General features: G+C 35.4%; 1 pseudogene; it reads right to left on the reverse strand.

The window, feature by feature from the left end:
• Positions 1 to 9,977: 9,977 nt before the first annotated feature.
• Positions 9,978 to 13,148, reverse strand: LOC145163961 (transcription factor bHLH27-like; annotated as a pseudogene).
• Positions 13,149 to 13,777: the final 629 nt, after the last annotated feature.

Here is a 13,777-nt window from a genome sequence, read left to right on the forward strand (position 1 = left end):
GTTATTGGGTGTCAAACCAACGGTTAATGGAACATCTTTCCCCCTCACGTTAATGATCTTACTATGACAAACATACTAATCGTTGATGTTGAGGAATCTCTGTAATGAACCATAAAGTAAGGGATCTTCAACCACCAATTGTCTAGGAACCCGTTGTATTATCCCATATAGTGTGTGAGACATGACTAACAAACCGATGACTAGGAACCGCTGTAACAAAACATCAGTATGTGAGCATCAAACCACCATGTGTTAAATACCTCTTGCATTATACCATACAATGGATGAGACACTTTAAACATCCAACCTTATTCCAATGTGCAAAATGTACTATCACTGATTATGTCTCATAGCTTCATACAACGTTTTCATAGCAATGTTATCTAACGGTCACTTTTGGATGAGAATGAAAGAGTCTATTATGGGGATTCGATAATTTTGGCGAATCTTTTTACTCAAATGATTGCAGATCACGTCACAAGATCTCTACGTCATTACAAATCCTATAAAATGAAGATCAAAGTCTCAATTAAAGGTTTACAATCATTATCTCTCAATATTTCCCTCTCAGCAAAACCCTTCGAAGAACCCTAATTTGCAATCATGTCATCACCAATCTTTGTCTACGTTCCAACTAATGATGCTCATAAAGCTCGCAATACTCCAACAACACCCATTGTGATCAACTCCATGAATGTTGCATTCACTGATGCAATTCCCCAAAAACGTAGAAACAGATGATTGGAAGCTTTTGTGGAATATTTGAAAAGTCATCCTTTGTAAAAAAAAAAAAAAAAAAAAAAAAAAAAAAAAAAAACTAAAGTTAGGATGAATTTATAACAAAACTCTGAAATCTAGGCCAAAAGGGTAACTTTTTGATCAAATTTGTAATACAATTTAAAATATAGGCCAAAAGTGTAAATTTTGGACCAAATTTGTAATAAAATTTGAAATCTGGGCCAAAAGTGTAATTTTTGAAAGTAGGATGACCTGTTGACCGGGTAAAAGGGTTAAATTGAATATGATTATCGGTTTTTTAGGACTTAACTGAATAAAAAATAAATATAAGGACTAAATCGATCATGAAGCCAATATGTAAGGACTTTTTTTACAGTTTTCCCATTAAAAGTCTGCGGACCACCTTTGCAACTCTCTGTAGCAGAAGAGGTGGACCAAACGGCTGCAGCATGAAATAAAAAGTTTGTTTGTTTTTTAATGTCTGCAGACTGTTGCAATAAGTTAAAGAAATGTGTGAAGAGGTTTGAAACAGATGGTCTAGTACTGCGCCACGCAACACACACTCAACAGTTTTTAAGTTAGAAGTTTTCTGAAAAACAAACAGCTGCGAATGGTCAAGTGTTGCGCGTGTGCTGCGCGGCGCATCAATAAATGGTCAGAAGTGGTTTTTAGAAAATACAAACAACACCTAAGTCTTGTTGTGAAGTACATGTTGTACACATTCCTTCATCCTATTAAATTGTCGACATTTCCACTAAAGGTCTCCTTCTACAACTGCAAGAGTGTAAAAGAGATATCATAAGGATAGAAGGTATATATATAATATATGTTATACATATACTAGAATGGTTAATTTCTTATCTTATGTTTATCTATTTTTGGTAAAATATTTTACATAATCAATAAGAATGACAAACTGTGTGGAAAAAGAGCAAGAGTCAAGATCAATTATCAACCAAGTAGTCGCTAGAATCTGAAGTGGAAAATGACAACTACTTTTGTGAGCAACACCAAAATAGTAACAAACTGTGTGGACAATAACAAAAATACCAATAAACTTTGTACACAATCACCAAAAATAACATCCAACTTTTTGGAAACATCAAAAGTAGCAATGAACTTGATTTCAAAATTAATTATGTGTTTTAATATTGGGAATTTGTTATTAAAAATGCTATAAATTTGTTTTAAAAATATTAGTGTTAAATTTAAGATAAATTAAATATCCTCCTACCCATCCTAAAGTATGACATGTATCAAATAAATATATTAAAATATTATTATTCTCATTAAACATGACGCATGTCATCATCTAAGATAAATAGGATGATATGTAGAAATAAAATGTAAGACGAATTTTAATTTCACTAAATTTAATCATTTTTACACCTTACATCACTCTTAAATTGGGTTAAGAAAAACATTTTTCTATTTATTTTAAGGGCTTATCTTTTATGATTCTGTAATTTATTTTGAAATGACGTTAAGTTTCAAATGTGAGAAAGCCATAAGTAAGTTGTAATCGATAAGTAGATAAGTAAATAATATAAAATAAGGAAATACAAAAAACAATTTGACTTCAATTTTTTTGTATTCATAATTTTGATAACTCTAATTTATCGTTGTTATTTGCATAATTCAAAATTTTTTGTAATTTTTCAATCTAAGCATTTAATCAAATTAATATTGAAATTAAAACTATTCTTATGAAAAAGGAGTTTTATAATAAATATAATTCAATTTGGACTTGATGCTACCATTTGAGTTGATCACAAATTCGACCAAAACATGATTCTTTTATAACTCAATGACATGATTTTAGAGAGATAATAATAAGTGAAACTTAATTGGTTATATCTTCAAAGAATTTTGCATAATTAATTTAAAGCGACAATTATGCACTTACGGAAAATATCTAATATCTAAGTTTCTAATAAAATAACTATTTGCAAATCTATTATTAAATGCTATTACAATTATTAACTTTTTAGAAATTTATAAAGAATTTGTAGATTTAAAACTTTTATATTATCTTTTACTCTATTCAAATGTATATTTTATTAAATATTATACATACAGAACATATATCTTTTACTCCATTCAAATGTATATTGTATTATATAAAATTATGATTTTATCAAATATCTATACATACAGGACACATATAAGATATTAATAACAATGTTTATCTTTATAAATTAATAAATTTTTGCAAATCTTTGATTAGTTATTATAATTTGAAATTATCAATAGTATTTTTTATATTCTAACTCGTGGTTTCCACGGATATTAACCTAGTTATATAATAAAACAAAAATAAGGGACAAATGTAACTGGAAATAAGAGCCAAAAACTGAAAAGTCATTAAAGATCCTTCACTTTCAAAAGTAAAATCCTACAAGATAACAATTTTTACTATTTTTGTACGAAAAATATGAAATTTATATTTCTTGTGTACGAATTAAGTGAAAAATAAACATAAGTAAAATGGATATATATATATATATATATATATATATATATATATATATATATATATATATATATATATATATATATATATATATATATATAACAATAACATATTTTTTGAACATCAATAACATAAATAATAGAAAAAAATGCAAAAATGGTCCCTGTGGCTTGTCATTTTTTGTGGATATGGTCCAAACCTTTTGAAAATTGGATTTTTGGTCTTTATTGAGAGGTTTGTGTGTGGAACAGGTCCCTGAAGTTAACCACCGTTTGTTTTTGGCTGTTAAACCGCTCACGTGCATTGCACATGAGGGCATAAATGTCTATTTACTCGAGAGGAAACGGATGAACCAAATTCATCGATGGAAGTTGCAGTGGTGGCTGATATCACGAGGGGAGGGAAGGGTGTCGATCTTCGGCGACCCTTATGGGCTTTAATCGTCGTCTGATCGGGAATGAGAAAATGAACGGGTTGATCGGTGAGCACATCACGAGAGGGGAAGGAACGGGGCAGATTGACGGGTATTTCGGGGGTGTTTGTTGCTATGGAGCCGACTAGGAGCACAGGGAAACTTAAGAGGGTCATGCCTTCTTGATCGCCGATAAACCTCGACTCAGGTGGAGGTTCTTCGACTGCAAATGAAGAGGAAAGAGGGAGGGAGAACGACGGTATCAGGGGTGTTTTGGGGAGATGTTTTTCGGCAGGAGGATGAGGGGAAGCTCCTCGACGGTTCATTACAACACCGCCACTACCGGTAGTGCTTGGCTAGACCGAAGAGAGAATGGACGTAGCGGGGGGTCTCGTCGGTCTTGGTGGTGTTCTGTGACAGCGAGGGAGGCCGAGGGTGGGTTGAGAGGGTTGTGGCGGGTTTAATCCAGTTGTTTCTTCTCTTTCTTTTCCGGTCACAATAATGGAAGGAAGATGGTGGTGGAGCTGTGCGAGACGACTGGTGGTGTTGGGGTTGTTGTGTGGTCGGGAAAGAAAAAGGGATTCCATGAAGCTCCTTCTTGTTTTGTTGCAGGTATACACAAGAACGAGAACCAATTTGTTCTTGGCTGGGAATGAAGATGCAAACAGACGCAAAAAAATCAATCAATTTTTACTGTAAGGGTTCAACTGTTGTTGGTTGTTTGGATTGTTGATTTTATCATTGTTAGTTTGTGGTTGGGTGTTGTTTTGATTGAGTGTTGTATTGGGTTGAAGAAACTGTGCACATAATATATTCAATTGTGATGTGCAGGATTATTTATGTCCATCGTTTCCTTTCGAGTAAAAATACATTTATGCTCTCGTGTGCAATGCACATGAGGGGTTTAACAGCCAAAAACAAACGGTGGTTAACTCCAGGGACCTTTTCCACACACAAACCTATCAATAAGGACCAAAAATCCAATTTTCAAAAGGTTTGGACCATATCCACAAAAAATGACAAACCACACGGGTCATTTTTGCATTTTTGTCTAAATAATAATAAGGCGATAGGTTGTTTTTATTAGTTATTGGATATTCTAACAGATTGAGTATTACGATTGTGGTACATTATGCATATTATGTGGAACATAAGCATTAATGGAACATTATACAAAGTTTCTCATCCAACGTTTTGATTTGTACATACATCAATATGACAAAACAATAGGTATTAGATACGCTCCTTGTAAATCAACCATCACATAATGGTTATCGTGAACATGGATGATCACAACATATATTATTTGAGATGTCTTGTGGGCCATACTAAAGTGGAAACCAGGTTGTAGAACCTTCTTTGCTCAGATAATGAACGATAAAATCATATCTGTTAGCGATGAGAAAACCAATAGTCTGGCATAATCAACCAATATTTAGATGTCACTGTTTGATAGTGAAAATACCCGTTAGGGTTTCTGTGTGTATTCCATCTGTATAAATAGTACAAGCAAGAATGCAGAAAATACAATAAGGACCCTATACTATACAATGTATAACAATATAAACTAACACTCCCCCTCAGTTTGAGCAGGGAGTTCACTAATGCTTAAACTGTTACGAAAGTCTAGAAAAAACTGTGTAAGAAGTCCTTTTGTAAAAATATCAACAAACTGATGAGCAGATGGAACATGTAACACACGCACTTGACCAATGGCAACGCGTTCCCTAACAAAATGTAAATCTATTTCCACATGTTTAGTTCTTTGGTGCTGAACAGGATTAGAAGCCAAGTACATGGCACTGACATTGTCACAAAAGACAACAGTAGAATGAGTCAACGGACATGACAACTCAAGTAGAAGATTTCGAAGCCATGCAGCTTCAGCAACTACATTGGCTACCCCCCTGTACTCGGCTTCGGCACTGGATCGAGATACAACGTGTTGACATTTAGAGGACCACGAAATGAGATTATCCCCAATATAGACACAAAATCCAGACGTAGAACGACGAGTTTGAGGGCACCCAGCCCAATCAGCATCGGAATAAGCAAGCAAACGATCAACGTGAGACGGACGAATATGAAGACCATGAGACATAGTTCCCTGAAGGTATCGAAGTATACGCTTGAGAGCAAGAAGATGGGGTTCACGAGGGTCATGCATATAAAGACATATTTGTTGAACCGCGTAAGCAATATCTGGACTAGTGAAGGTCAGATATTGTAGAGCACCAGCGAGACTTCGATACAGAGTGGGGTCAGAAACCGACTTACCAGAACCGGAAAGCTTAGGTTTGGTGTCCGTAGGAGTGCTACAAGGGTTGCAGGAAGACATATCCGCACGAGCAAGGATTTCTTTAACAAATGCAGTTTGGGAGAGAAAAAGACCTTGCGAAGACCTAGTAGCAGCAATGCCGAGGAAGAAGGATAGAGGCCCAAGATCTGTCATGGCAAATTCAGAGGACAAACGGGATATAACACGATTGATAAGGGAGCAATCTGATGCGGTGAGAATAGTATCATCGAAAAACAAAAGAAGGTATATGACCTTAGAGTTACGGTGAAATGTAAAAAGAGAAGTGTCAGAACGACTGCTGTGAAATCCAATGGATGAAAGATAGACTGCAAATCGTTGGTACCATGCGCGGGGGGCTTGTTTAAGCCCGTACAAGGCTTTTTGCAATCGACAAACGTGTGTAGGGTATCGAGGATCAACAAAGCCTGGAGGTTGTTTCATATACACTTCCTCTACAAGGTCACCATGAAGAAAGGCATTCTTAACATCAAGTTGATGAATAGGCCAATGACGAGAGATAGCAATGCTTAAGACCGTACGAATGGTGGCAGGTTTAACAACATGGCTGAACGTGTCGTCAAAGTCTAATCCAGGTTGTTGAGAAAAACCTTGGGCAACGAGGCGAGCCTTATAGCGATCAAGCTTGCCATGACTATCGAATTTGTGACGATACAACCAACGACAACCAACGATATTGGCATAGGAGGGAGGAGTGACAAGATCCCAAGTGTGATTAGAACAAAGTGCATCCATTTCGAAATCCATGGCAGATTTCCAGTTTGGATCACACATAGCTTGAGGAGTAGAATGCGGGATAGGAGAAATGTCAGTAGTAGCAGAAAGATTGAAGATATGCCGAGGCTTTAAGGATCCAGTTTGAGAACGGGTAGTCATGGAATGACGCGGAATAGTACGAGATGTAGAGGTAGGAGACATAGAGGTAGGAGATGTAGAGGGAGGAGAGTGAGGAGTGGATTCATGCACCGGTGAAGATGGGTAAGAAGAAGAATGAGTGCATGTATCCACTGAAGAGGAAGATGTAGCCAGAGGAGTACTACTATCAGAGGGAGCAGAAGTGTGAATGGTAGGGGGAACATCTTCGGAAATCAGATGATCATAGTCAGAATTAAGTGGAGAAGAATGAAAGTCTTTATAGGGAAAGTGATCCTCATCAAAGATGACGTGACGAGAGATGATGAGACGTTGAGATGTGAGGTCAAGGCACCGGTGACCTTTATGATCTGGAGAAGGGCTGAGATAGACGCAAGCCGTGGAGCGTGGTGAGAGTTTGTGAGGAGAAGTAGATGTGAGATTGGGATAACAGAGACACCCAAACACACGGAGATGGTCGTATGAAGGAAAGATTCCAAATAGAACCTCAAATGGCGTTCGGAAGGATAGGGTGGTCGTAGGAAGAATGTTAAGGGTGTGAACGGCTGTGACAAGGGCTTCGGCCCAGAATTTAGTGGGCAATGAAGCTTGGAATAGATATGTGCGAAGAATGTTGTTGATGGTACGTATGACACGTTCTGCCCTTCCATTTTGTTGAGACGTATAAGGGCAAGAGAAACGAACACGTATGCCATGAGATTGAAAGTGATTCAAAAGATGTTGATTATTGTATTCATGACCATTATCACATTGAAAACATTGAATTTTAGAATTAAATTGAGTTTTAACATAAGCTTGAAAATTGCAAAACACAGAATAAACATCAGATTTAGCACGTAAGGGAAAAACCCACAAAAAATGAGAGTAATCATCTAAAAATAAAATGTAATATTTGAAACCGCTAATACTCAAAACAGGAGAAGTCCATAAATCAGAATGTATTAACTCAAACAGCTTAGAAGTCTTTGTTGAAGAAGACTGAAACGGAAGACGACAATGTTTTCCAAGTTGACATGCATGACAGACGGAAAACTTATTAGGAGAAGCTGTTATAAACTTGCGAGATTGTAAAAACTTTAAAATGGTGGGGCCGGGATGCCCTAAGCGACGATGCCAGACTGGGAGAGACACGTCAGCAAGGTTAGTAGCAGAGTGTTGCGAAGAGGACGGAATGATGGGATAGAGATCTCCATTACTGTCACAGCGCTGGAGCAAAGTACCTGAATCAAGATCCTTAACAGAAAAACCAAAAGGGTCAAAAGTAATAGAAACAGAGTTGTCAGTGGTAAATTTACGCACAGACACAAGATTTTTAACAATTTTATCAGACAAAATAATATCTTTGAGTATAAATTTGTTATGAGAAAAAGGGGAAAAAGAGTGGCCTGTGTGACTAACCGGAAGAAGAGCACCATTACCAACCATGATAGACTTAGAATTACATGGCATAAGGGAAAGCAAATTACCTTGATTAAATGACATATGTAAGCTCGCGCCAGTATCCATGTAGTAATTGTTATCTGGTGGTGATTGTACTGACATCGCTTGGAAGATGGAGCTAAGGTCAGTCATTTACTGATTTGGAGCCGGACCTTGACCGCCAAAGAAATTTGTTGACTGTTGTGGGGTGTAGCCGAAGGCAGCAGGCCTATTTTGCGCAAAGTGTGACTGGCCATAGGGGTGTTGCTGGACCGAGAAAGAAGAGTGGACCGGCTGCTGGAACTGGGCTGATCATGGCTGCTGAATAGGAGTAGTGTGCATCATCAGAGGGTGGGCCGAAGGTGCTCCAAAGGCTGCTGGAAGAGATGGATTTGGGCCACCAAAAGAGTATTGCTGAAACTGTTGTGGATTGATCCATGTAGTCGGTTGAAGTGTTGGAGCAAAATTCTGATTTGTTGGTTGTGAACCAAGTATACCTGCAAAATGAGGTTGTTGACCCGAACTACTTCCTGCAATTTGGTTAGTACTAACATACGAGCTAGAATTACCCCCCTAGAAGCAACCCGATTGTTATTTCGATTTTTATTCCATTTATTTTTAGATTTTTCGGAATTTGTCGATGTCGAGTAAAGAACAGCATTGGAGGTAGTTGAGCTATCTAGTGTGACATCAATAGTTTCTTCACGAGCTTCATGTAATAACAACATGTTTTTAGCCTCTAAAAAAGATGGGAATGGCTTTGTGTTGGTAATAACATCAACAATGTTGTGATATAACGGCGACAATTGGCGTAGTATTTGCATGACAAGCTCGATATTTGTGATCTCGGAGTCGACATCCAATAATGCATCAGCCAGATTCTTCAACGTGTGGCAGAATTCAGTTATTGAGGAGGTACACTTCTTCGTATTTCTGAATTGATCTTGCAATTGAAGCATGCGAGACATTTTGTTATTAAGGAAGAATTTGTCAAGTTCATCCCAAAGATCTTTAGCTGTACAGTTGTCTCGTGATATGATTTGAAGCAGATTTGCATCAACTGTGGAGTAGAACCAGGACTTAACACGAGAATCAATGGATTCCCAGTCTTCATCTTCATTGCTTGTTGGTTTTGATTTTCCAGTAATATGTCCCATGACTTTGGCACCTTTGCAAATATCAGTAAAGATTCGTCTCCAAAGTTTGTATTTGGACCCATCCACAGTTAGTTTGAAACTGAACTGATTGTATATGTTAGTGACCGCATAGACAAGAGTTTGAGCGGTTGGGACAGTAGATGAGGATGATCCAGGGGCAGACATAATTCCGAAAAATTTAAAAACAGTGAAATAAAAAGAACGAAAGAACAGTAGCTTGCTTACTGATAGAAGAAGAATTATAGCAGTATGAAGTGCTAATCCTGGAAGATGTGATTAAGCAGGATCTCGAAGATTCTGAATCAGGAGAAAGCGGCGACAGAAGGAGTCCGATAAAGTAGAAAAAAACGGTGACTGTTTCGTTTTTGAATCAAGAGCCAAGTAGCAGCAGCAGTGGACTGTGATGGTACTGTTAACGGTTTTGAAAAGAACCAGGAGACTTGAAGCACATGTGAGTAGAGTAACAGAGTATAGATGGCAGGTGCTCAATGATGAAACAGTGAAAGTGGCGCCGAAGAAAATTCATACGTATGAGCAGGAGAGAATACGTATAGGGCTTGATACCATGTTTGATAGTGAAAATATCCGTTAGAGTTTCTGTGTGTATTCCATCTGTATAAATAGTACAAGCAAGAATGCAGAAAATACAATAAGGACCCTATACTATACAATGTATAACAATATAAACTAACAGTCACAGAACCTGATCCAATGAAATTCAACGAATGTCTCATTGCATCAAAATATTTGCCATAAATCATTACCTACTTTCCTGGGTGTGTTATTAGCTCGTTGTATAAAATATTCACATGAAAAAAATTCGTACTTTTCGATATTTTGCAACAACCTGAATAATAATAATAATAACAATAATAATAATAATAATAATAATAAACTATAAAGAAGAAACAACAAAATTAAAAAAATTAAAAATAGGTCAAACATATTTTAATGTGATTGATATTAAATGATAATTAGGAGTTAATTAAAAGTTTAAGGGATACAATTAATAATAAACGTATGTAACATTTTTCTTATATTAGGTCATAGAATCCATAACTAAACATTAATATGATAGGTGTTACCTCATTGCCACACACAACCATGAAAGGTTGGTATAGACACAACTATATCTCTCTTATTTTTTAAATATTTAAATAAAAAATATGTATATTTTAGTTACTTAAAATGTAGAGAGAGACATAGAAAAAAAAAAGATAATTGGTTCCCACCACACAAATGACCATGAAAACTTAAATCACTAGACACCACTAAACACTCAGATGTTTATAATTATAGTTATGTGCCATGTAGACAGCCAACCGTCCATTAAAAGTACTCTAAATGCCTTATATATAATTATATTAGAATATATATATATATATATATATATATATATATATATATATATATATATATATATATAGGTCTAGGTTATTCTATTCAAAGTAATTATTGTGTTATTGTATGCATAAATGTGGGTCAATCAAATTTACTTATTTTAAGAAAGTGATTAATATATATTATTGAATTAAATATAATTGAAAATATCATCTTAATTAATTACAAGGGTAATTTAGTCAATTAATATAGATTTAATAAAGGAAAATTGCATTTTTTTAAGGGATCATAGATTCTACTAATTTTAAAAATCCGATTTTACGTATTATAATTTTTTTAATTCGGACATTCTGACAGAATATGTTTATGAGTATATTCAAAAATAAAAATATTCTTGAACCATAAATAATAAAAATATTCTTGAACCTATTTCTTGATCATGAATTTAAAAACTTCTTGTAGAATAACAAATCCTTGAATAATCAATTGAAGAATAAAATCAAAAAACACATTATTTCTTATAGAATACGGGTAACAATTGTTAAAAATTACATTTATTGTTAAGGAATAAAACTAAAAAACAATCAAAACGGGAAAGAAAACATCAAAATCTAACAACGACTAATACATTCTAAAAGAATAATGTGGTCCGTTTCAATTTTGTGGTCTGTTCTTCAAGCATCAACATCTGTGATTCCAACAGAATTGGAATTCGTCTTTCCATTCCAATAGAATTGGAATTCGTGATTCCATTCCAATAGAATTGGAATCTCACCAATATCATCCATTGAATCATCTACATAAACACTCTTCCATTCTCTATTCTTTTATGTATCGATTCACAATTAATATTTAATACAAAAGAAAAATCACCCCTGCATTCCTTCTCTTCTTCGTTTTCAGTCAAGAACACACCACCGAAGTGTATGTTTTCTAGTGCAAACCTGAATGAAGAGTGTCTTGAAAAGGGTCTCAGGAAAAACAGTGATGTTGGCAGTGACAACATTGAGCTTCAAAGATTCAAAAACCTCACAAATCTTGACCATCGTGTCTCTTCTTTTCCTGCATTTCAAACTCACCAATGCTATCTTCTCTCCCACGTATGACACTTTTAACTGTTAATTAATAGTTTAACACAATCATCAATTTGAGATAAAATCATGAGAGTACGTAAAAACAGTTCAAGACTTTGACTTACTTCAATAATTTCAATCGGAAAGGCCCTTGAATCACTTGTATATGGAGATTGTTGAATCCTTTTCTTCTTTGATTTTTCCGTTGACATGAACACTGTGTCCTGATCAAAATCGTAAACCCCAGATTCTGATTTTTGAGACTCTAGTTTCATTATCTCCTCTTGAATAATCCTCCCTTGGAGGCCGCCGACGACTGAGTTCCGTCCGGCGAATTTGAACCACAGTAGCCAGAAAATGTTTCCTCCAATCCGCCCCAACTGTATTTCAGAAATTGCAGAAGAAAACGATGGATTCAGGTTTAAACAACAAAGAGAAAAGGAGAAGATCATATGATTAGTTAATTAGTATGATTACCTATCGAATTCTTCGGTTTAGAGAAACATATTGGTCTCCCAATAGTTTTTATACTCACCTGCGCCGCTGCTTCGCTGCTCCTTGTCGAGAGCTCCGTTTCTAGGGTTTGTAATTCGAGAGCAGCTTGAGCTTCGTCGTCCGACTCCAAGCAGGAATCGGAACTTGATGCAGACTGGAATAAAGGGGAAATGACGGCTGGAGGGACAAGGGTGGGGGTGTCGATTTGTTCAATTTAGGGTTTTCAGAAATCGGTTTTTAGATAAAGAGGGGAATGAGATTTAAACTGGAGAGATACCATGATTATAGGGATTATTTTTGGAAGTTATTAAACAAATGACTAAATTACCCTTATTTATTTATTTAATTATTTAATTATTTAATTTTTTATTTAATTTTGATTGGCCCACATTTATACATACGATAACACAATACTTAGTTTAAACAAATGAACCTAACTCTATATATATATATATATATATATATATATATATATATATATATATATATATATATAAAAGTACTCTAGATGGCCTTATATGTTCTCAATCTATATATATATTCTAATTCTAATAATTATATATAAGGCCATCTAGAGTACTTTTATTTATATATATATATATATATATATATATATATATATATATATATATATATATATAAATTCATGCCCAAAACCCTTTCTCAGTTCTTTTTCGCGTTTTTAAATGATGGTGGAATTATTGTAAAAAAATGTATTTATTGGCATATGATTGATACATTTTATAGTTGACTTTTAGGGTAGAAGTTGGACTTTAATAAAGGTGAAGGGCCCAGTTGTTGAAAACCCAAAAGTTGCCAAAAGCTTTACTGCTGTGCTGCGTGCTGCCATCTACATCCTGTGCTCAAGTTGAGCAGCTCAACGCCTTTTAATCCTAGCCGTCGGTGTATTTCTTCTTACGCTTATCTGACATCATTATACTTTTAATGTGAGGTCATAATTAAATCTGGATCTTCTATTTCCCTAACAATCTTAGGTAAATTGGTGTGTTATCATTTTTGAGCTAAAGAAATTTCACATATTGTGTCTTACAATCGATATGTTTTGAAAGCTGGACTGGACTGGTTTGATTGGAACCGGTCAAGTTTGAGTTCGATAACATATAAAATATAGGTTGCTGAAAACCGGACAGTTAATCGTTAGCCGGTTGAATCGGGCAGAAAGATAGATGGTTTGGGTTAGCTCGCCACTTGCATGCGAGTTCTAGGTGGTGGGACGAGGAATAATTGGTGATAAAAATGTTGCAAAAATCGCTAGATGATATTAGATCGTTTGACTAGAGCTTTGGAACTTTGTTATCTGTGAGACTTCTCTCACGTTTGAAAGCAAGAAAGAAAAAGTTTGGATTAATAGTTTATTAATAGGGATAAAGGGCTAAGGTGGACTATTAACATCAACACTAAGGTATTGTTTGTTTTTTTGAAGCCAAAATGTCTGCAGTCTGCGGACCACATCTGCAA

Source organism: Lactuca virosa, chromosome 3 (assembly GCF_052849685.1).
Source record: "Lactuca virosa cultivar CGN04683 chromosome 3, Lactuca_virosa_CGN04683_v6, whole genome shotgun sequence".
NCBI classification, from domain to species: Eukaryota; Viridiplantae; Streptophyta; class Magnoliopsida; order Asterales; family Asteraceae; genus Lactuca; species Lactuca virosa.